We start from the raw sequence: 25,510 nt of genomic DNA on the forward strand, positions 1-25,510 counted from the left end.
GTGTGACAGTAGTTCTGCCATTGGTTCCTAAAGAGGCCTTGCTGACAGTTTCCACAAGCTTTATGAACGTTGCCAAAAGTGTGTTGTGAAGGATGGCTATTATTTTGAAGACCAATAAAGGTTTTTATCTTCTGGTTTGTTTTTTTTCCGATACCAATCACCAAATATTTTAGACACACCTTGTATAGTGCCGACAGTTTAAGCAGTACTTTACAGCATAAGAGCATCTATGTCAAGTCTATGGGACCTGCATTGTATCTGCGCATGCACTGTACCTCCTACACAAACACAGACAGGCTGAGGACCTTGCCAGTAAACTGGCATAGAACTTGCGCCATTTCTTTTTATGCATGAGATCCTCCAAGCTGCCTTCTGGGATGCATGATGTAGAAATTCCAAGAGACAGTTTGCAGAACTGCATCCACGTCTCGGAGTGACTAGTGGCCTTTCTGCGCATGCGCGAGGTCCAGGCAAGAATCAAGGACCTGCAGTTTAGGAAAAAAATATTACTTTGGTGTATTGGGACGCCTGCCTTTACACGCACATGAACATTAATGGCATCCCAGTCTTAGTTTGTAGGGTTCAATATTGAGTTGGCCCGCCCTTTGCAGCTTTAACAGCTTAAACTTTTCTGGGTAGGCTGTCCACAAGGTTTAGGAGTATGTCTATGGGAATATTTGACCATTCGTCCAGAAGCGTATTTGTGAGGTCAGGCACTGATGTTGGACGAGAAGGCCTGGCTCTCAGTGTCCGCTCTAATTCATCCCAAAGATGTTCTATCGGGTTGAGGTCAGAACTCTGTGCAGGCCAGTCAAGTTCCTCCACCCAAAACTCACTCATCCTTGTCTTTATGGACCTTTCTTTGTGCACTGGTGGGCAGTCATGTTGGAACAGGAAGGGGCCATCCCCAAACTGTCCCCACAAATTTGGGGACATGAAATTGTCCAAAATGTATTGGTATGCTGATGCTTTAAGAGTTCCCTTCACTTTAAGTAAGGGATCAAGCCCAACCCCTAAAAAAACAACCCCACGCCATAATCCCCCCTCCAACAAATTATTTGGACCAATGCACAAAGTAAGGTCCACAAAGACATGGGTGACTGAGTTTGGGATGGAGGACCATGACTGGCCTTAACCCAATAGAACACTTTTGGAATGAACTAGAGTGGAGACAGCAGGCCAGGCCTTCTTGTCCATATCAGTGCCTGATCACACATATGCTCTTCTGGAAGAATGGCCAAACATTCCCCTAGGCACGCTTCTAAACCTTATGGACAGCCTTCCCAGAAGAGTTGAAGCTGTCATAGCTGCAAAGGCTGGGGCAACCCAATATTGAACCCTATGGACTAAAACTGGGATGCCATTAAAGTTCAAGTGCGTGTAAAGGCAGGTGTCCCAATACTTTTTACATTTTTCACATATACATATATATATATTGTAAGGGATCTTCCCGGGGTAGGGTGTGTTTGGACACAGTTCACAGCAGACTTGGAAATTATAAAGCAGATCTTGGCGTTTATTCGTGGTACAAACAGTCCAGCAAACAAAATATACAGCAACACCGTGCTTTCTAAGTACAACAAAAATAAAAGTCCTAGCCCGGCTGGGCGCTTACTAACAGGTTCTGCTCACCTATCTGACACTTACAAACACAGCGTCTTTCGCCTGGATATCGCAGGGTGAGTTTTAGCTCCAGCAGTGGCTGTGCTTGCAGCTTCCTTCAACACACAGATTGTTCATTCCCTGGCTGAGAGCAATCACCTGCAGACCCTGCAGATCCTTTAGCTTCCCAGGCTAATTAGGATCAAGGCTCACCTGATCCCAAACCCAGAACTGGATCAGGGGATGTGGAATGACAGGTCCCTCTACCAAACCTACCTGCCATTCCATATAAACCCAGGCCCGGCAAAATTAAATAACAACTCAGCAGCATATCGCTGCTGAGAAACTGATCCATCCTGGATTTACCATCTCACACTGTGTAGCAACCTAGGTGAGATGTACACCCCCTCGATCACTTCTCCAGTGACATGTCTACATATCCCCCCCCTCTTTTTCAGACCGGAGGGCTGAGCCTTTTGTCCCCACAGACAACTTACCCTTGACAATGCGTCAGCATTTGCCTGTAATTTCCCTGGCCTGTGTTCCACAGTGAAATTAAAGTTTTGTAGGGAGAGAAACCATCTAGTCACTCTTGCATTTCTCTCCTTGTTTAACTTCATCCATGTTAGGGGGGCATGGTCTGTCACCAACTTGAATTTCCTGCCTAGCAAGTAATACTTTAACGATTCTAGGGCCCACTTTACTGCCAAACATTCTCGCTCCACAATGGCATAATTTTTCTCGGCCGGGGTTAGTTTTCTACTCAAGTACGTCACTGGATGCTCCTCACCATTCACTACTTGTGAGAGTACTGCACCTAAGCCTGTGTTAGAGGCATCTGTCTGGACCAGAAATTCTCGCCTGAAATCGGGGGTAACTAAGACAGGTGGTTGGCACAAGGCAGACTTAAGGCTTTGGAAAGCCTTCTCGGCCTCTGGGGTCCACGTGACCATTGCTGTCTTTCCGCCCTTTGTCAAGTCAGTTAGTGGAGCAGCAACTGAGGCAAAGTTCGGCACAAATCTACGGTAATACCCCGTAATACCCAGGAAAGCTCTAACCTGTTTCCTTGTCAGGGGTCTAGGCCAATTCTGTATTGCCTCAATTTTATTTAGCTGTGGCTTAATTAACCCTCTCCCAATAATGTAGCCTAGATATTTGGCCTCTTCTAGGGCTAGAGCACACTTCTCGGCATTTATGGTCAACCCCGCATCACTTATGGCATCCAACACGGCCTGTACCTTACAGAGGTGACTTTCCCAATCAGGGCTAAAAATGACCACATCATCGAGGTAGGCAGCTGAGTAATCACGATGTGGTCGCAGAATCAAGTCCATCAACCTCTGGAAAGTTGCAGGCGCTCCATGTAACCCGAATGGCATCACTACATACTGGAATAGCCCATCAGGGGTGGAGAATGCAGTTTTCTCTTTAGCCTCACCAGAAAGTGGAATCTGCCAGTAGCCCTTTGTGAGATCGAGGGTGGTTATGTACCTGGCGTTACCCAACTTCTCAATCAACTCATCTACCCTGGGCATAGGATACGCATCGAACTTGGAGATCTCATTCAACTTTCTGAAATCATTACAGAACCTCCAAGTTCCATTGGGCTTTGGGATTAGCACAATTGGGCTGGACCATTCACTCTGTGACACCTCAATTACCCCCAGAGCAAGCATACGTTTTACCTCGGCAGATACGGCTTCCCTACGTGCCTCCGGTATCCTATAGGGCTTAAGGTTTACTCTGCTTCTAGGCTCAGTTTCAATGTGATGATGGATGAGGTGTGTACGCCCTGGGAGGTCAGAGAACTTGTTTTTGTTTTTCTGTAAAAATTCCTGAGCCTCCTGTTTCTGTGACACTGATAGAGTATCACCTACCTTGACTGGAGGGATTGGTTGTGACAAATTATTAACAGTATTTGTCGCCACCAAGGATTCCCTGTCTTTCCAGGGCTTGATCAAGTTTATGTGATAAACTTGGAAAGGCTTCCTTCTACCTGGTTGGTGCACCTTGTAGTTCACCTCACTGATCTTTTCAACAATTTCATAGGGACCTTGCCACTTCGCCAAGAATTTACTCTCAACAGTGGGGACTAGTATAAGGACCCTATCGCCTGGGTTGAATGTCCTGATTCTTGCGGACCGGTTGTAAATTCTACTTTGGGCCTCTTGAGCCCTCTGGAGGTGTTCCCTTACCAGGGGCATTACAGTGGCTATACGGTCCTGCATTTGTGCTACATGCTCAATAACACTCTTGTATGGGGTGGACTCATTCTCCCATGTCTCTTTTGCAATGTCCAGTAGACCCCTAGGGTGACGACCATAGACCAACTCGAATGGTGAGAACCCTGTGGACGCTTGGGGCACCTCCCTAATAGCAAACATGAGGTAGGGTAATAAATGATCCCAGTCACGACCATCTTTTGCCACCACTTTCTTCAACATATGTTTCAAAGTTTTATTAAATCTCTCCACCAATCCGTCCGTCTGGGGGTGGTATACAGAGGTACGGATGTGTGAGATTTTAAATAGTTTGCATAACTCCTTCATTACTTTCGACATAAATGGCGTACCTTGGTCAGTTAGGATTTCTCTGGGGATCCCAGTCCTAGAAAACATATAAAACAACTCACGTGCAATTGTTTTAGATGCAGTGTTTCTTAAGGGTACAGCCTCAGGATAGCGGGTCGCATAATCCATGACTACCAAAATATACTGGTGTCCTCTAGCTGACTTTACAATGGGACCCACTAAATCCATGGCAATACGCTCAAAAGGCACTTCTATAATAGGGAGTGAAACCAAAGGACTGCGAAAATGTGACACTGGGGCACTAACCTGACATGTGGGGCACGACTCACAGTATTTTTTAATGTCCTCATATATGGCCGGCCAAAAAAACCTCTGGAGAACCCTCTCTCGCGTTTTGTCAGTCCCCAAGTGTCCCCCAAGAACATGGTTATGTGCCATGTCAAGCACCTGACGCCGGTACGGCTTAGGTACCAGAAGCTGTTCCACAATCTCATCTTTAACCTTATTGACTCTATAGAAAAGATCATTAGTCACCGAAAAATGTGGAAATCTTTTTTCAGCATCTGGTTCCTGAGGTACCCCGTTCATAACAGCAACCTGCTCTCTCGCATTTTTGAGAGTGGGGTCCTGTAATTGTGCAGCCCCAAAATTATCGCTAGACACCTCTAAGTCTAGTATATTTTGCTCAGTGGGAGGAGCCTCCTCCTCCCCAGCCAGGACCTGCAAAGGAAAACAATCATTTTCATCCTGTACACTTTTATCATTCACAGTGGACAAGGCAACCACCTTAGAGGTATCCTCACTCCTTTTGGGGATTTTTCTTTTTTCCCAGAGAGCCCAGAATAATGGAAAATCGCGCCCCAATATTACATTATGCATGAGGTTTTTAACCACACCCACTTCATATTGTACGGTGCCTTGTTCAGTCCCGACTTTAGCCAGCACTATAGGGTACACTTTTGTATCACCATGTATGCACACAACACTCATATGCTTTTTAGACTCTAAGTCCCCAGTCACCAGGCTAGCATGCACCAAGGTTACGAGGCTTCCTGAGTCCATTAACGCTTTAACAGGAAAGTCATTGATTGTGATGTCGCAGATTTGCGGTTCAGTCTCTAGTCCAGGAACTGCAGCACAAGATGGTTCCGCAAATAGCGACTGACGCCGGCTAGCGTCACACTCCATGGGTTCAGTGGTAAGGGGGCAATGGGCAGACACGTGTCCCGCCTCATGGCATCTCCAACACTGGATAGGGCCTGGTCCCCTTGGCAAGGAGTCCTTTTTAGAGCCCCTTAGCCACCCGGGACCATCACCAGCCTTTTGTCCCTGAGACACCACTTGAGCCCTTTTCCCCCCATCAGCACCCCTCCACACTCCCCCAATAGATGGAAGTCTCTTACCAGCTGACGGCACAGGTCTGGCGCTCCGGGGAGGTGAAGATGCTGCAGGAACATCACGGAGGTAGTCCTCAGTCGCCTGGAACCTCTCCACAAGGTTGACAAGTTCGTTTGCATTCTTAGGATCACCTTGTCCCACCCAGCGTTGCAGGTCAGTAGGAAGCGCTCGGAGGTAGCGATCCATCACGATCTTCTCTAGGATTTGTGCAGGAGTAGAAGTGTCTGGCTCCAACCACTTTCTTGCCAAATGGATTAGGTCATACATCTGGGACCTCGCTGATTTGTCCAGACTGTAGCTCCAGTTGCGTACCCTCCGGGCACGGACTGCAGTAGTAACTCCTAGTCGGGCAAGTATCTCCTCTTTTAGCCGAGTATAGTCCTTAACCTCTTGCTCACTGAGGTCATAGTAGGCCTTTTGAGGTTCACCTGTTAAATAGGGCGCAATTACCTCTGCCCACTCAGCGGCTGGTAACTTCTCTCGCTCAGCCACGCGCTCAAATACTGTTAGATAGGCTTCAACATCGTCCTCAGCAGTCATCTTTTGCAGCGCTTTCTGCACAGTCCTTCTCCCAAAAAAAATCTCTGGAGCGGCTCCCATCACTGTGGGTGGATTAGCAACCACAGGCGCCTCTCGATTTGCTATCAGGTGCTCGATAAGTTGTTGTTGTGCAGCCATGGACTGTTCATGTCGTGGCTGTTGTTGCAAACTCACTTGCATAAACTGCTTCAGCATCTCCTCCATGTTGCTGGACTGTTCTTGGAGTGTAGTTGCAGCTTTCACCCAAGACATAAGCAGCTGTAGCCAAGTCTGTCCACACCGTTGCCCCTAGCAACCGTGTTGCCCGCTACCTCCACCAATTGTAAGGGATCTTCCCGGGGTAGGGTGTGTTTGGACACAGTTCACAGCAGACTTGGAAATTATAAATCAGATCTTGGCGTTTATTCGTGGTACAAACAGTCCAGCAAACAAAATATACAGCAACACCGTGCTTTCTAAGTACAACAAAAATAAAAGTCCTAGCCCGGCTGGGCGCTTACTAACAGGTTCTGCTCACCTATCTGACACTTACAAACACAGCGTCTTTCGCCTGGATATCGCAGGGTGAGTTTTAGCTCCAGCAGTGGCTGTGCTTGCAGCTTCCTTCAACACACAGATTGTTCATTCCCTGGCTGAGAGCAATCACCTGCAGACCCTGCAGATCCTTTAGCTTCCCAGGCTAATTAGGATCAAGGCTCACCTGATCCCAAACCCAGAACTGGATCGGGGGATGTGGAATGACAGGTCCCTCTACCAAACCTACCTGCCATTCCATATAAACCCAGGCCCGGCAAAATTAAATAACAACTCAGCAGCATATCGCTGCTGAGAAACTGATCCATCCTGGATTTACCATCTCACACTGTGTAGCAACCTAGGTGAGATGTACACCCCCTCGATCACTTCTCCAGTGACATGTCTACAATATATATATATATATATATATATATATATATATACATACATACATACATACATACATACATACATACATACATACATACATACACATATATATATTTTTGCATTTACTCAGTAAGTCATAGTTTTAGGTCTACATCAGTAATCGACCTTAGTGGTCAAACCTTAGTAATTAGTAACTAGCTGGTTTTATTTACTATGTGCTATCTTTCCAGTTGTATAGCAACAGACACACATTCCAAGAGAATACGAGGACATACCGTATATTCCCGTGTACACGTACAATAAAGGTATAGTCACTGACCTCAGGTAATTAGTGTTTCCACATAGACAACCTCAAGACAGTTCATTCAGGACTCAGTCCTCACACTGATCATTCTCTGAACCAGTCTAAGCCCTTGTACACACGGTCGGAGATTCCGACGGAATGTGTCCGATCGGACCGTTTTGTCAGATATTCCGACTGTGTATGGTCTCCATCGGACTGTTTCCATCTGAGTATCAGACGGACCAAGTTTTCCAACTTGTTGGTAAAATTTTCCGACAAAATGCTCCGATCGGACATACTCCGATCATGTGTAGAGATTTCCGATTGGACAAAGTGCCACGCATGCTCAGATCAAATTCCTACATCAAAGCTATTGGCTACTAGCCTGAACGTAGTCCGGTCATAACTAAAAAACCTCATCAAGTTCTGAACGATCGGATTTTCCGACAACTTCGTCCGACCGTGTGTATGCAACAGTTTCGGACAAAATCCGACGGATTTGGTTGTCAGAATGTCTGACCGCGTGTACAAGGGCTTATGTATTTTTACTTCTTCTCAATTCAGCTTTAGTTACAGAATAGCAGTGCATTTACCAGGGATCAGTCCCCATACAGTCCCTACATGATGACAGTGTAGCACAGTACCTTGTGCCCCCAGGAACGGAAAAAGAACACTCTCACACTTGTTTCTCCATCTGACACAGCAGTCTTCCCCTCCCTCCGGCGTTCACTTTGTTCTCTCTCGGCTCAGACTCGTTCTCGCTGTGGTTGTCTCCACGGTAACATCCAACGCTGAAGCACAGGTAGCCTTGGTTCACACCTGAGTGATCTGAAGTACTTTTCTAGAAGCTCTTCTACGATCGACATGAGAATGGGAATGCAAGCGGTACCCCTAAACTGACAAAAATAAAAAAATATATATAACAATGTGTATTAAAAAATGCAGAACTATGAAATTTTTTGGTAATATAAATGACTGTGGCACTTTATTGGTTAATTTATTAATAAACGGTACAGAACAAAATAGATAACGTAAAACCAAACTGGTGATAAAACTCAAGCTTTAGTAGAAGAAAACCATATAAGACAAATACTCTATAAATTAGTCTCCCCCTTAAAGAGGAAGCAAAGTCCAAAATACTTGTACGAGAGGTCCCTAGGCAGTGTCGGCATCTTCTCTACGGCTTCTTCTTTGGCCATCTTGATTGGCTGGTACAGGATGACATCACTCCTGTGCACGCGCAGGAGGGCAGTCATCCCAGTGCTGTGCTCAAGTGTACACTGAGCAGGCAGGTAGGTTCATTTTATTGCAGAAGCAGCATTACATTGACATTGTCTCTTCTGCAATAAAGAGACTTTAGTTCCATTTTAGATAAGGGGTGAAAAACGACATACAATTACCACAACAAGGGAAGAAAGGAGGAGAGCTGGTTGCTATTGCGGAGGCCAACTGTCAAGAGACAATGGCTCGTAAAGTGGAACTAAACTTACCTTCACTCCAACAATCCCATCCCTCACCAGTGCCGACATCTTATGTTTGCCAGTCTTCGGCTCCTCCATTGACCAGTGCAGGATGACGTCACTCCTGCAAATGAAAAGATGAGTACCACAGCCACAAGTGCTAATATTAATTTAAAAATTATGCATGTACCATATTTTTTCATAAGGAAGGAGGTACATGTAAAAACAAACATTAAAGTGTTGCTAAACCCAGGACACTGTATTCACTATATCTGGTCTCCCACAGTACACACTACAAATCTGTGCGTGAAAACTCTGTTATGTATAATTTTCAGCGTGCTGGCAATTAAATGGAAATCATAAAATAAAAGACATAAAATAGGAAATGTTCATCCAAATATTACTATCAATAATACTAAAGTGCAAGTAATAGACCTGTGCATGAAAACTAACTTTGTAATGGTCAGCGTGCTGGCAATTAAATGAAAAACATGAAAAAAACCATAAAGTGGAAATTGCTTATTCGCAAAGTGACTCAAACAATATGTTGCTAAAGTGCAAGTGCCAGTGAGTTTACATGTGCCAATAACTATATGTTATCATTCGTGAATTAAAATTATGGAAACAAAATAAATTGTGTTATCTCAGAACTATTAAAAATATGGTGACTATATTTGGTTATAAGGTGTATTGCACAAAATATCATGCAAAGTGTAGTCAGAAGTAATTTCGTGATGACTGACACACTTCAAAAATATAAGTGAAGATATGTGCAGTGCAGGAAAAAAACAAATAAACAATGAAAAAAATTAAAATATAAAAATATACAGATATAAAAATATAAAGATAAAAATAAAATAAAAGTCTCTGGTGAGTGACGGAATCTTCCGTGCGTGAAGGAGAGGGAAGTGATAATTTTCAAAATTATTTCCCGTGTTCAGTGGTGAGAGCATAATATAGAAGTGACCACTGAACACGGGAAATAATTTTGGAAATTATCACTGTGAGTAAACTCAAATTTTAAGCTGCTTCTACTGTTAGCACAATTTTGCCATGCCAATAGTTTGCCTCTAGGTGCCCAAAACTGAACACCTTTAAGAAAAAATATCTACAACCCTTGTTACTAGCGCTACAGTGTGAAAGCAGTCTATAGACACTATAGGCCCATTTGGTTAGGCAGCATTTAGCCTACCACTATATTTGTGGAAAAACTAACGAGAATATGCAACATCCATACAGGTACTTCCCCCAGTTGAGTCTTTACAGTTAAACAGTATGTGCTGTCTAGAAAGGGCTCGTTTACACTTCCTTCAGTTTTTAACACAGATTGGGGGTTATTTACGTAAGGCAAATTAATTTTGCACTACTAGTGCAAACTACAAGTGCAAAGTGCACTTGAAATTGCACTGAAAGTGAACTTGGAAATGCAGTCGCTGTGGATCCGAGGGGGACATGCAAGGAAAATAGAAAACAGCCTTTTAGCTTGCACATGATTGGATGATAAAATCAGCAGAGCTTCCCCTCATTTCAGATCTACCTCTTATATTTACAGCGACTGCACTTCCAAGTGCACTTGCAGTACAATTTCAAGTGCACTGGTTTGCACTTGTAGTGCAAAATGAATTAGCCTTTCGTAAATAACCCCCATTAACACTTACTTCAAAACAAGGCTTCAGACAAGCTTTATTAAAGCTCACTGAACACTAGTCAAAGCCCCTGTCACTAAATAAAATGGTTAGCTTATAGTACTTTTTACACCTTGCTTTTGCTTTGCTTCAGCTTCGCTTCAAAAATATACTCCATGTAGCTTTAGTGGTGCTTCAAAGCATCTTCAAAGCCTCCATAGAAGGTTATGGCACAGCTCACTTAAAGCCCCACTGAAGCCTCACCGAAAACCCACCAAAGCCTCATCAAAGCCCCATCGAAGCAAAAGCGAGGTGTAAACCGGATTGTTTTATTTAGTGACAGGGGCTTTGACTGGTGTTCAGAGAGCTTTTACAAAGCAAGTGTAAACTAGCCCTAATGCCGCGTACACACGACCGGACTTAGGTCCGACAGACTTTCGACTGAGTTCTGACGGAGTTCTGACGGACTTTCTGAATGAACGGACTTGGCCACACACAATCACACCAAAGTCCGACGGATTCGAATGTGATGACGTACGACCGGACTAGAATAAGGAAGTTCATAGCCAGTAGCCAATAGCTGCCCTCGCATCGGTTTTTGTCCGTCGGACTAGCACACACGCGAGCGGATTTCTCGGTAGGAACTGGGTCCAGCGGAGTTCTTTCGGAAAAATTTGAAACATGTTCCATTTCTAAAGTCTGTCAAACTTTTGCAAATCAAAAGTCCGCTGCAGCCCACACACGATCGAATAGTCTGCCGGAATCATTCCGTCAGACTTTTGATGTTGAAAAGTCTGGTCGTGTGTACGCGGCATTAGAGTTAAAAATACGTCTGCAGAAAATGTGATAATGTAAACAATTAATCTAGCCTACATGGTAAAACCTTATTGGTTGCTTTGAGGAAGCTTTAACAGCATTTCGTTCCGCAGGTGTATAGGCCACTGGGCTATCCCAGACCAATGACCTAGACCAGTGACCTATACAACTGAGGAACTAGAGTTAAAGAACAAAGTTTGAGTAGTGAAAGTGAGCCTAAGCTTACTTAAAATGAAGTATAGTTATGGTCCCTTTTAAATGTGAAATGACTAACTAAAACATATCCTTACTCAAACTACCCGGGCAAAAAAATCCTTTAATACTAGCATTTAGCTGTGACTGTACATTCTTCTTAGACTCAAAGAATTAGAAAATGCTGAGATAGTGCTAACGTAGCAATTTACTATATCGTATATCATAACATTCCCACAATGATTTCTTAGCCGAGTAGCAAAGAGGAAAAAAAATTTAGGGCACAACAAGGGATAAGCTGGGGAGGATTAACAAAAGCAAAAACAAAAATGCCTCACTTTGTAAGTGATAGGGTTGACCTTGTTGTTTTCAGCAGTCAGCAAATACTTGGGGCTTGTATATATGGGGAGTTTTATCTAGTAATTCATAGGTTTAATTTTGTCCTTCGTTAAAGAGGAACCTCAGCCGATAATATTGCAGACCTACCGCCACTCTTTTGTGCCACATCTTTGGATTTCCCACATGTGAACAGATTTGCTGCAGGTCTCTGCCAGGTCATTGTTATAGCTATTGAAGCTATAACGCTCTGAAGCTGACCAATAGAAAGTTAATCCTGCTTGTGAAGGCCCCCTCTGGTTCAACTCTTTCCCTCTACCCCGTCCTACCCCTCTCTTTGCTTTCTTCTTTTTATAAGATCAACTTTATGACATCAACACTCCTGTTTTGCAGAAAGGTACTCTTATGCCGCGTACACACGATCAAACAAGCGAGTGGAAAAGTCCGGCAAACTCAAGTCCGCCAAACAATCCCCCCGTGTGTAGCCTCCGGCATACTTTTTTGACCCGAAAGTACGGCGGACTTAGAATGTAGTTTTACACTCCAATCTTCCCGCCGGACTCGCATTTCGGCGGACAATCTGGCCGTGTGTATGCCAGTCCGCCCTACTTTTGAAATGAGCGGACTTTTCCCGCCCGGAGAAAAGTCCGCTCATTTCGAGCACATCTCCAGGTAGGCGGGGCCCGCGAAGGAGACACCGCTGGCCCTGCCACCTGGTATGGACTTAAAGGGGAACCCCAACGCCAAAAAAAATCGGCGTGGGGGTCCCCCCCAAGTCCACAACAGACCCTTGTCCGAGCACGCTACCCGGCCGGCCAGGAAAGGAGGGGCGAGCGAGCGCCCCACCCTCCTGAGCCGTACCAGGCCGTGTGCCCTCAACATGGGGGGGTGCCTTGGGGAAGGGGGGGCCGCGCGGCCCCCCCACCCCAAAGCACCTTGTCCCCATGTTGATGAGGACAAAGGCCTCTCCCCGACAACCCTGGCCGTTGGTTGTCGGGGTCTGCGGGCGGGGGGCTTATCGGAATCCGGGAGCCCCCTTTATTAAGGGGGCCCGGATACCGGCCCCCCACCCTATGTGAATGAGTATGGGGTACAATGTACCCCTACCCATTCACCTGTAAAATAAAAGTACAAAAAAAACACAACACACAAGATAAAATAATTTATTGCACAGCTCCGGGGGTCTTCCGTCTTCAGGGGTTTTCTCGCCGGACTCCTCAGCTATCTTCTTGTAGCTCTTTTGCTAGCGGAGGAGCCCGGCTTTCTTCCTCGCCACCGGCCTCTTCTTCCGACTTCGGGGGTCTTGTCCCCCTCTTCAGTTCTTCTGCCGGGCCACCGCGCCTTCTTCTAGCTCTTTTACAGGCGGTGGCCCGGTCTTCTGTCGCCGCCGCCGCCGCCTCCCGTTCTTCTCTTCTTCTCCTTCTTCAGATGTTGCCTCGCTGAGTCCTCCACTTACAATGACGGGGACCGGGCACACGGCGACTTATATAGGGACAAGGGGCGGGGTCTTCGGTTGATGTCACATGGGTTCATGTCACATGGTGACCCGCCCCCTTACGATGTCACAGTCCCGGACGATGCTGGGACTGTCGCCATGTGACATCAATCCATGTGACATCAACCGAAGACCCCGCCCCTTATCCCTATATAAGTCGCCGCGTGCCCGGTCCCCGTCATTGTGAGCGGAGGACTCGGCGAGGCAACATCTGAAGAAGAAGAGAAGAACGGAAGGCAGCGGCGGCGGCGACAGAAGACCGCCTGTAAAAGAGCTAGAAGAAGGCGCGGTGGCCCGGCAGAAGAACCGAAGAGGGGGACAAGACCCCCGAAGTCAGAAGAAGAGGCCGGCGGTGAGGAAGAAAGCCAGGCTCCTCCGCTAGCAAAAGAGCTACAAGAAGATAGCGGAGGAGTCCGGCGAGAAGACCCCTGAAGACGGAAGACCCCCGGAGCTGTGCAATAAATTATTTTATCTTGTGTGTTGTGTTTTTTTTTTTTGTACTTTATTTTACAGGTGAATGGGTAGGGGTACATTGTACCCCATACTCGTTCACATAGTTTGGGGGGCCGGTATCTGGGGGCCCCCTTATTAAAGGGGGCTCCCGGATTCCGATAAGCCCCCCGCCCGCAGACCCTGACAACCAACGGCCAGGGTTGTCGGGAAGAGGCCCTTGTCCTCATCAACATGGGGACAAGGTGCTTGGGGTGGCTCAGGAGGGGGGCCGCTCGCTCGTCCCCCCTTTCCTGGCCGGCCGGGTAGCGTGCTCGGACAAGGGTCTGATGTGGACCTGGGGGGGACCGCCACGCCGTTTTTTTTCGGCGTTGGAGTTCCCCTTTAAGTCCATACCAGGCGGCGGGGCCAGCGATGTATCCTTCGCGGGCCCCGCCTACCTGGAGATGTGCTCGAAATGAGCGGACTTTCCTCCGCGTGTGTGGGTGAGTCCGTTCATTTCAAAAGTAGGGCGGATAGTACGGCGGACTTAGTACGCCGTATTAGTCCGCTGAAAAAGTGCCGTGTGTGAGCAAGTAGCCCGTTCGGAAAGTCTGACGGACAGTCTGGCAGGAAGTCCGCCAGACTAAGTATGTCGGACAGACGGCTACGTGTGTAAGCGGCTTTACTGACCATGCCTTACTCTTGAGTGTCTTAATGGTATGTGGATTTTCATACCAGGGATTGGCCATAATTTCATCACCATTTCCAACCCTTTGAGAGATGTTAAGAACCATTTGCTATCACAGATTCTTTAAGTAAACTTCATACCACTGCAGCTCTACTCAAAGATGTTGTGTAATCCTCAGAAGGTCTAATGCCTTAAAAAATGTTTGTTTTTTCATGTTATCCTATCACACTTAGACTGGCAAATATGTCTTTGGCAAGATGTGTAGATCTTCAAGACTAAACAATGGTTAAGTGTGTGTAACTAGACTCTACATTGTTTGACTGTAGCGCCGGCTCCTGAAGAGCACGCGCTATGCTTTTTAAAAGTTAAGGTTACACCTGAACTGCAGTTTGGCTTGGGTACAATTGTTCTAAATTTAGACCTCAGCATCAGTCTGACTGGACTATAGGATATTCAGCCTGGCCACAAGGAGCACTGTCTCTTCTGTTAGGCATGGAACCACAGTCTAGTTGGGTGCTTTAAGTTTACGCTCTCTCGAAGTCCGCCCAGTGGGAGTGTCACTCTTGCTGTGCTTTCTGGGGGAGGGTACTTAAGATGCGGATGTCACGTGGTTTAGGGTTCCAGTCCAGAAGGATGTTCTGACTCCATGGTCCTTGTCCTCCTGACCAGCCCCCAGGAAGGCTATGGCCGGGGGTGCAGATCCACCTGACTTGTTGTCACAGGGCTGGCTAGCCCGAGGCAAGGAAACTAAAGCAGGATTCCGAGGTGGTCCGGTGCCATCTCCGGTAGTTGGAGAGGACCAGTAACTTCATAGCTATCCGGGGGAGGACTCTTCGGAAGAAGACCACATACGGGTTGGTTTCTTAGCAAGAGCCTGGAAGGGCCGAAGTACCTAAGTAAATCTAGTCTCATGGCCAATCTGGCTGAAAGATCCAGGTATCACATGAGTGTTCCATAAGTGTTCGTTTCCTGAAGTCTACAACACTGTCTGTGGCAGAGACGTATTCCTGTATGTTCTACAAAGTCTGTGGCAGAGACTTGTTCCTGAGTAAAGCACCTTGTTGGCTGCTAGGCCTTGTGAGAGAGGGACTATCCAACTTGAGTGAACATCCAGTTGTGAATGGCTATTCTCTGGATTTAGACAAAGTAAGCAAGTCCTTCATTATTGACTTTGACACTAAAAGTACCTGAACTTCCTTCCTAACCTTCCAATCCTATTTTAAGAGACTGTTCGTTGCCTACGTTTTGCAAATAAAAATCCCTTTATGCGGATCTGTCTTCAATCTCTGAGTTTACTGGGCCATCTACCATGGGAACCTCTAGACACAGATCGAGGAGGAGAAGGTAACGGTAAGCCCAATCAAACCAGCAGCTCCTTCGGGGTCAGTGCTACATGACCAATAAAACATTTATTGCAAACATACAGTAAGTACAGTTTTGCTAACAAATGCTAACCTTGCAAAACTCGTCCTGAGCATTAAAGCAGAACTAAACCTTCTTAATCATCATTAAAGTGATACTAAAGTCTTGTTTTTTTTAAATTTAAAAATAAAAAACATGTTATACTTGAAAGGAATTATACACCTTGACAACCACCCTGGTTTATGCAGGCAGACCACCGGGACCCTTTTGGATCTGTGAGACACCACATGAGACATGGGAAAAAAGCTTTGAGTGTTTTCACAAGGTGTCTGTCTTTATTGAGTACAACAGTAGTTTTATATATCAGTAAAAATACGTGTCTAATGCCGCGTACACATGATCAGACTATCCGGCGGACAACCTGCCAGACTTTACAGCGGAGGTCCTCCAGACTTTCTGAACGGACTTGCACACACGACCGGACTTTTCCGGCAGACTTTTTTCTCTTCTTCTTCCTTCTGATGTTGACACGACGCTCTCTCCGGCCGTAATGGCAGTGACGTGTTGTGCCGCGACTTATATAGGGATAAGAGGCGGGGTAACCGAGTTATATCACGTGACCCTGCCCCTTTTGATGTCACAGTCCCGGAGGATGCTGGGACTGTAACATCATAAGGGGCGGGGTCACCATGTGACATCACCCGGTGACCCCACCCCGTATCCCTATAAGTCACCACACCACGCGTCCCTGCCATTACGGCCGGAGAGAGCGTTGTGTCAACATCAGAAGGAAGAAGAAGAAGGAGAAGAAGAAGGCGACAGTGACAAGACTGGGCCAACGCTAGTAAAATAGCAGTAAAAAGATAGCGGAGGCCCGGCAAGAAGAACCGAAGAGAGGGACATGACCCCCGAAGTCGGAAGAAGATCCCGAAGTCAGAAGAAGACCCCTGGACTGCGCCAGCGACGAAGGAGAAAGCCGGGCTCCTCTGCTAGTAAAAGAGCTAGCGGTAAAAGAGCAGAAGATAGCGGAGGAGTCCGGCAGGAAGACCCCCGAAGAACGAAGAAAACCCCCGGAGCTGTCTAATAAAGCATTTTAAAAACCTGTGTTGTGTTTTTTTATTAACACTTTTTTTCCCCCGGGTGAATGGGAGTACATCGTACCCCATACTCATTCACATAGGGTGGGGGGCTGGAATCTGGGGGCCCCTTATTAAAGGGGGCTCCCGGATTCTGATAAGCCCCCCACCCGCAGACCCTAGCCGTTGGTTGTCGGGAAGTGGCCCTTGTCCTCATCAACATGGGGACAAGGTGCTTCGGGGTGGAGGGGCCACAGGGCGCCCTCCTTCCCCAAAGCACCCACACCCCCATGTTGAGGGCACGTGGCCTGGTACGGCTCGGGGGGGGGGGGGCGCTCGCTCGTCCCCACCCCCTTTGCTGACTGGCCAGGCTGCTTGCTCAGATAAGGGTCTGGTGTGGACCTTGGGGGACTCCAAGCCGTTTTTTTAGCGTAGGTGTTCCCCTTTGAATCCATACCAGGTGACAGGGCTAGCGAGGTGTCAATCTCGCTGGATGGAGGTGACTTCCTTAGCTAGTTCCCTCTACCAGGAGCCACGTTCAAAATGAACAGACTTTTACTCCATGTGTGGGCAAGTCCATTCATTTCAAAAGTCCGGTGGACTAGCACACAGGCGGGTGGATTGTCCGCCGGACTGCCGAGTCCAGCAGACAATTTTGAGTCAAGACTTCTTTCTAAGTCCGCCAAACTTTTGGGAACAAAAAGTCGGCCCGAGCCCACGAATGGGCGAATTGTCCGACAGACTCTGGTCCACCGGATAGTCCGATCGTGTGTACGCGGCATAAGGGTTATACAAAACTTACACTCAGGACTTTCTTATCAAGAGTTAGACTGCTGGCTAGATAACAAGAAATAACTGATGACTTGCTAACACAGGATGTTACTTCAAGATTTGGCTTAACCACAGAATCTCATTGTGTGTGGTTCTATGCAAACTGCTAGTCAAGCTAACCATGCCAAAACTCACATACACAAAAGTTATTTTCTACTTTATGTAAAATGGAGGGGAATCCAAAATGGAGTCACATTCTCTTACAGTACTTACCTGCTCTGTGCAGTGATTTTGCAAAAAGTAGCCCATATTCTCCTCTTCTCAGGCTCCTGGCCCCTCCCTCTTACCTAGTGCCCCCATAGCAAGCAGCTTGCTATAAGGGCACCTGAGCTGAGCCGCTGCTCTTTGTGTCCATTCAGACATGGAGCTGCGGCTCAGCCCTGCCCCCTCTATCTCCTCTTTGCGTCACTGTGTTGTGAAGTGCTGGAGGAAAAAAAGTGTACATAAAAGTGTATATAGTTGAGCGTCCCTGAAAATATTTTGTTCCAGTCAAGTGGGCATCTCATAAAAACCCCTACCCCCATCTAATTTATTAACCCCTAAATAAATAAAAAAATATAAAACAAAGCTGCAAGGACTGTTTCCAGTCTCAGTGATCCTGTGGAAAATTTGGTGTGCCTGGTTGTGCAGGGTGGGGATCCCTCTTCACCGGTGGCTTCTATGGGGGATGCGCTACATGTTTAAACATTTTTCTCCACTCTAATTCATCCCAAAGGTGTTCTGTGCAGGCCAGTCAAGTTCCTCAACCCCAAACTCGCTCATCCATGTCTTTATGGACCTTGCTTTGGGTACTGTTTCAAATCATTTGGTGGAGGGGGGATTATGGTGTGCGGTTGTTTTTCAGGAGTTGGGCTTGACCCCTTAGTTCCAACCAAGGGAACTCTTAAGGCATCAGCATACCAAGACATTTTGAACAATTTCATGCTCCAGACTTTGTGGGAACAGTTTGGGGATGGCCCCTTCCTGTTCCAACATGACTGTGCACCAGTGCACAAAGCAAGGTCCATAAAGACATGGATGAACGAGTTTGGGTTGGAGGAACTTGACTGCCTGCACAGAGTCCTGACCTCAACCGATTCAACACCTTTGGGATGAATTAGAATGGAGACTGTGAGCCAGGCCTTCACGTCTACATCAGTGCCTGACCTCACAAATGCACTTCTGGAAGAATGGGCAAACGTTCCCACAGACACACTCCTAACCCTTGTGGACAGCCTTTTAGAAGAGTTGAAGCTGTTATATCTGCAAAGGGTGGTCCAACTCAATATTGAACCCTATGGACCAAGACTGGGATGCCATTAAAGTGCATATGTGTGTAAAGGCAGGTGTCACAATACTTTTGAGACACGAGAGAGCAATAATTCTAGGTCCCTAAGTTACAGTAAACTCTAAACAGATGAACTATAAAGATATTTACAATCATCTATAATTATCTACAATTATTTATTGATAATTTTAGGTACTGCAATTTTTCTCCATTTCATGCACACATACACACAGTTTTGAGGCTTTACATAAAGTATGTGGTATCTATTTAATTGACACTACCTCTTCTTTTTTCTTTATACCAAAAAAAATTGTGAATTGTGTTTGTGTGCTCTAAGATTAATTTTAGACCCCTTTCACACTGAGATGTTTTTCAGGCGATTTTGGGCTAAAAATAGTTCCTGTAAAGCGCCTGAAAAACGTCTCCCCTGTGGTCTCAGTGTGAAGGCCAGAGGGCTTTCACACATAATGCCACATACACACAACCGGACTTTTTCGGCAGACTAGGTCCGATGGTCTTCCTGACGGACTTTCTGCGGAGTTCCAATGGACTTTCCGAACGAACGGATCTGGCCACAAAAGAACGGACTAAGTCCGTTCCAAAGTCCGTTCGTTTTGAACTTGAGGACGTAAGACGGGACTAAAAAAGGAAGTTCAATAGCCAGTAGCCAATAGCTTCCCTTGCGTCGTATTTGGTCTGTCGGACTAGCATATAGACGAACGGTTTTCCCCAATAGGAATTGAATGCGTCGGACAGATTTTAAACATGTTCTATTTCTAGGTTTGTCTGATTTTTTTTAAACGAAAAACTATCGGATTAGTCCACACACGATCGGATTGTCCGACGGACTGATTCCGTCGGACCTAGTCCAGTCGTGTGTACGCGGCATTAGGCAATGCACTGGCAGGACGTTAAAAAAAACTCCTGCAAGCAGCATCTTTAGAGTGGTGAAGGAGCGGTGTATACACTGCTCCTAAACTGCTCCTGCCCATTGAACTGAATGAGCACTGCTGCCGAACCTCCGGCAAAGCACCGCTGCAGCATCGTTTTAACCCCTTTTCGGCCGATAGCGGGGGTTAAAATCGCCCTGCTAGTGGCCAAAAACCCCCACAAAAACAACGGTAAATCACTGCTAAAAATAGCAGCGATTTACCACCGACGGCGCTGACACCCCAGTGTGAAAGAGGCCTTGGTGTATTCTCCTTAAAATATAGATTTGATAAACAGCTGCACAAATAATGTGCCAAATAAGAATTGCAGTTATAAACTTTTTGTTCTAATCTGTAATATTCTGGGGGTTTTAAGTGTTTCTGTAGTCAAAAATGCGGATTTTAGCTAAATAGCATAGACATTTCCTATGAGGAAATTGATACGTTATTTATAATTGCTTTATATTAGAAGAAGCATGTTAAATGCAAGTTAAATATCTTGTCAATATAAGTGTTTGAATTTACTGTTTGTTGCTATTAACTCAGTGTTAGCTATTTCAATTCAGTGCTTCTATATTGAGTATAAAACACACACAAAGGCAAGTCAAGCAGTTTGAAAGATTGAGAGGCAAGCACGTTGTTATTCACTTGAGGTATCTATTGTGTTGCCGCCTGTAAGACAATTGTTGCCAATAGTCACTGAAATGGTAGCGATTTGTTTACACAACAAAATCTACCAAGGCATACAATTTACCGCTACCCAGATCAGTGGTGTAACAATAAAACTGGGAATACGACTACTAATATAGGAAACAAAAAATCACAATGAGGGAATATTTAGGGCCATCTTTAGGACACTGGTTATAGTGTGCTTACATTCCGCCAGTCCGTGTTCAGTTCAGAGTACTCAGTAAGCGTAATGTGTCTAGTTATTTACGATTTGAGTTCACAAGTTTCCACTTATATTGTTTTACACAGGTTTCCCTTGGTGATGGTCGCATAAGGAGAGGCTGGGGTTTGGACTTTAGGCAGGGTGGTAGGGCATGGTAGGATTGGTTGGGGCTTATGTTTGTTAGAGCTGTCAAATCTTACTTTGTTCAGGGCCACATGAGGGGGAAGTTGCTGCGGCAGCATATGTTACACTGGCCAGGTCATCAGCACAGGGCTCGTTGCCACAGTCATGGGGTAGTTTTTCTTTAGTGGGGATACTGAGGCAGCACGGCTTCCACCTTCCTTCCATCAGTTTCAGCCATATCCCACCACGTCACGTTGGGTTGGCCATTGGAGGGCACCTGCCAGAGGTTCCTAGGCATCTCACAGGTCAGTGGCCTGGTTAATTATTACATCCTGTCTGGCCCTCCTCCATTCAGAGGATACTATAGATATATGTTAGTCATGCGATAGATGGACTCACAATGGATATATGTTAGTCATTTGTTGTTGCAATGATTTTTCATTTCCTACCTGAGTTCATTCAGCCATGCGTCATTTCAAGTGTGGGCTTTAGTATGTTTTGTTCCTTTTTTTCCTGTAGTTGTTGTTCCTGCTTAGCAAACATGGGTCACAAAGTATCTTTCTTCCAGGTTTCAGTCCAGCTCAGGTAGGTGTTTGTTGGTTTATCTTTTATAGGCTGCCATTCACATACAGGGGTTATGGTCCTTTTAGGCCTGATGGTTCATACCACTGCAGGATCACCCATCACCAGTGATGGACGAACTTCCGACGGGACGTTTCGCGAATGCGGACCACGAACGCGGCCGATAGTTCGCGAACCGTAACGTTCGCGGTGGGCCCCATTGACTCCAATGGGAGGCGAACTTTGCAAACCTACAGATCAAATTTGCAGCCACAAAATAATTACTAGTTGTGCAAACATAGTCCCACCACATGGCCAATGACATAACACATGTATGAGGTGAATCTGGGAGCGACAACTACAAGCATTCTTTTTTTATATGTGAAATTGTGACAATTCAGGACTGTGGAGCTCATGAAGGCAATGGAGGAGAGGGAAGGTCAGGGCAGGCAAAGAAGAGGGTGCAGGAGATGATCACCAGCAGCGTGATATACAGCACTGACATCAGCAGTGTGACATACAGCAATGACACCTGCACCGTGATAGAGTGATCTGACACCAGCACCGTGATAGAGAGCACTGACATCAGCAGCGTGACATAAAGCACTAACACCAGCACCGTGATATACAGCTCTGACAGCAGCACCGTGATAGAAAGCACTGACATCAGCAGCGTGACATACAGCAATGACACCTGCACCGTGATAGAGTGATCTGACACCAGCAGTGTGATAGAGAGCACTGACATCAGCAGCGTGACATAAAGCACTAACGCCAGCACCGTGATATACAGCACTGACAACAGCACCGTGATAGAGAGCACTGACATCAGCAGCGTGACATACAGCAATGACACCTGCACCGTGATAGAGTGATCTGACACCAGCACCGTGATAGAGAGCACTGACATCAGCAGCGTGACATAAAGCACTAACACCAACACCGTGATATACAGCACTAACAGCAGCACCGTGATAGAGAGCACTGACATCAGCAGCGTGACATAAAGCACTAACACCAGCACCGTGATATACAGCACTGACACCAGCACCGTGATATACAGCACTGACACCAGCACCGTGATATACAGCACTGACACCTGCACCGTAAGCAGCCCCAGGAGGAAGTCAGCATAGCACAGGGATGGTGGAAGCCCCTCATAATGAGCATAGCACAGGGATGGTGGGAGCCCCTCATAATGAGCATAGCACAGGGATGGTCGGAGCCCCTCATAATAAGCAGCCCCAGGAGGATGTCAGCATAGCATAGGGATGGTGGGAGCCCCTCATAATAAGCAGCCCCAGGAGGAAGTCAGCACAGCACAGGGATGGTGGGAGCCCCTCATAATAAGCAGCCCCAGGAGGATGTCAGCATAGCACAGGGATGGTGGGAGCCCCTCATAATAAGCAGCCCCAGGAGGAAGTCAGCACAGCACAGGGATGGTGGGAGCCCCTCATAATAATCAGCCCCAGGAGGAAGTCAGCACAGCACAGGGATGGTGGGAGCCCCTCATAATAAGCAGCCCTAGTAGAAATATGACACCGCTCCACCTCTTCAAACAGGAGGGTACGGGCATATAGTACGGTGTGCTTTTTTTGGACAAGGAAGTGAGCCAAATGAAGAAAGAAGGTCTGTGTGCTCGATTAAAAAAATTGTTTATAGACATATACATGGTCTACTGGTCACATGTGTTGAATTCCTCCGAGATCCATGCCTCATTCATTTTTAGAAATGTGAGGCAGTTAACACTGTCGTGAGCTAGGCGAGTACGCTTATCGGTCACGATCCCCTCTGCTGCGCTGAACGTCCTTTCGGACAGGACACTGGACGAGGGGCAAGCCAACAGTTCGATTGCAAATTGGGCAAGCTCTGGCCAGAGGTCAAGCCTGCCCACCCAGTAGTCCAGGGGTTCATCACTCCTCAGAGCGTCCACATCGGCCAGTAACCCGATGTAGTCGGACACCTGACGGTCTAGGCGTTCCCTGATGCTGGATCCGGATGACACCTGTCGATGGGTCGGCTGAATGACCTCATATCCGAAGTCACCAACACATCTTCAAACCGGCCTCTTCTTGCAGGCGCTGTTGGATTGGTACCCGCAACTCCTTCTCTGGGAGTGGGAATTGCTCCTCTGCCAGCGCACGCAAAAGCAGAATGCAGCATTTCTCGAAGCAAGGCCTGGAAGTGTTCCATTCTGACAGCCCTCTGTGACGGCGGTAACATTTCCGCCATTTTGTGTTTGTACCGGGGGTCTAAGTACGTTGCCATCCAGTACTGGTCCTTGACCCTTATGCTTTTTATACGGGGGTCCCTATTAAAACACTAGAGCATGAAGGCCCCCATTTGCACTAAACTGGAAGCAGTGTGGTGGCCTGGCTCCTGCTCATCATCCAGGATAATGTCGTCCTCTTCATTCTCCTCTCCCCATCCACGCACAACAACAGGGATCCCAGAAAGGTTTAAAGCATGCTCTTCTTGCTCCTCCTCATCACCCCCGACACCATCCTCCTCTGACTCCTCTTCAGACTCCTGTTGTTCACTTGTCTCAGATAGAGTAGCCCCCCCTGGGAATTCATCCAGCATTGCGACTTCCTCATCTTCCCGCTCCTGCTCCTCCACAGCTTGATCAATGACACGACCCAATGCACGCTCCATAAAGAAGGCATAAGGTACCATGTCACTGATGGCGCCATGGCTGCGACTGACCAGTTTGGTGATCTCCTCAAATGGGCGCAGAAGTCTGCATGTGTCGCGCATGAGCAGCCACTGGCGCAGTGAAAAAAAACCCAGCTCCCCAGAACCTGTTCTGCCGCAGAGTTCATACAGGTAGACATTAACTGCACGTTTCTGCTAGAGCAGCCTATCAAGCATATAGAAGGTTGAGTTCCATCGCGTCGGGCAATCGCAAATAAGACGTCTGACTGGCAGATTGTGTCGCCGCTGAATGTCAGCAAGGAGAGCCATGGCCGTGTAAGATCTTCTGAAATGGGCCGAGATTTTCCTTGCTTGCCACAAGATGTCCTGGACCCCAGGGTATTTGACAACGAATCGCTGCACGACCAAGTTTAAGACGTGTGCCATGCATGGCACATGCATAATTTTGCCCTGTTTCAATGCGCTAAGCAGATTGGCACCGTTGTCACACACCACTTTACCAACTGTAAAATTGAGCGGTGTTAGCCACTGATCTGCCTGTGAATGCAAAGCTGAAAGGAGTGCCGGGCCAGTGTGGCTCTTGGCTTCCAGGCACAACAGACGCAGCACGGCATGGCAACGTCTCACCTGGCATGTCGAATAGGTTCTGGGGAGCTTGGGCGGCGAAGTGGAAGAGACGCTAGCAGCGGAAAAGGAGGAGTCAGCCGAGGAGGAGAGGGAGGAGAATGGAGTAGCAGGAAGAGGAGAAGAAGAGTCAGGCCTGCATGCAATCCGTGGCGGTAAAACCAAATCTACACGGGTGCTACGGGTTACATGCTTGACGGCCGTCAGAAGGTTCACCCAGTGGGCATTAAAAGTGATATACCTTCCCTGTCCGTGTTTGCTAGACCATGTGTCTGTGGTCAGATGTATCTTGGCACCGACACTGTGTGCCAGAGATACATTCACTTGCCGCTGAACATGGCCATATAGCTCTGGGATGCCCTTCTGTGAGAAATACTTCCTTCCTGGGACCTTCCATTGTGGTGTTCCAATAGCCACAAATTTTCGAAAGGCCTCCGAGTCCACCAGTTTATATGGCAGTAGTTGGCGGGCTATCAGTTCTGACAAGCCAGCCATCAACCGTTGGGCAAGAGGGTTATCCGGCGTCATCATTTTTTTACGCTCAAACATTAGGCCCACGGAAGCCTGCCTTTTTGCAGAAAAACGTGAGCTTGGCGTGATGGAAGGTGGAGTGGAGGACAATTGTGAGGAGAGAGGAGAAGGAGAAGTAGAAGACGAGGCTGGACGGTGAGAGCCTGGAGTGTGGCTTTGTGTGTTCCATTGCTCCCACTGGGCTCGGTGATGGCTGCTTATGTGCCTTCTTAAGGCGGTCGTCCCTAGGTGAGTGTTGGGCTTACCGCGACTAATGCGTTGACTGCAAAGCTTGCAGATGGCAACGCTATTGTCAGCAGCGGACACGTTAAAAAAAGCCCACACTGCGGAGCCATGTGCCGGTGTCCTGGGAGCG

The 25,510-nt window shown here is 47.0% G+C and overlaps 1 protein-coding gene and 1 long non-coding RNA gene across 4 annotated transcripts in view; one reads left to right on the forward strand and one right to left on the reverse strand.

Moving 5' to 3' along the window:
• Window positions 1-8,142, reverse strand: part of LOC143963247 (ciliary microtubule associated protein 1A) — a 36,932-nt gene extending 28,790 nt beyond the window's left edge. The window contains exon 1 of one of the 3 annotated variants that reach the window (XM_077472823.1): window positions 7,905-8,142. The gene's annotated coding sequence lies outside the window, so the exon portion shown is untranslated. The remainder of the gene's footprint in view (window positions 1-7,904) is intronic. The other 2 variants (XM_077472822.1, XM_077472821.1) reach the window with 2 other exon arrangements.
• The window catches only part of LOC143963250 (uncharacterized), a 95,494-nt gene that overhangs the window by 20,744 nt on the left and 49,240 nt on the right, over window positions 1-25,510 (forward strand). The window lies entirely within an intron of this gene.

This window comes from Lithobates pipiens, unplaced genomic scaffold (genome assembly GCF_037356315.1).
Source record: "Lithobates pipiens isolate NorthernLeopardFrog02 unplaced genomic scaffold, aLitPip1_a1.2 Scaffold_8, whole genome shotgun sequence".
NCBI classification, from domain to species: domain Eukaryota; kingdom Metazoa; phylum Chordata; class Amphibia; order Anura; family Ranidae; genus Lithobates; species Lithobates pipiens.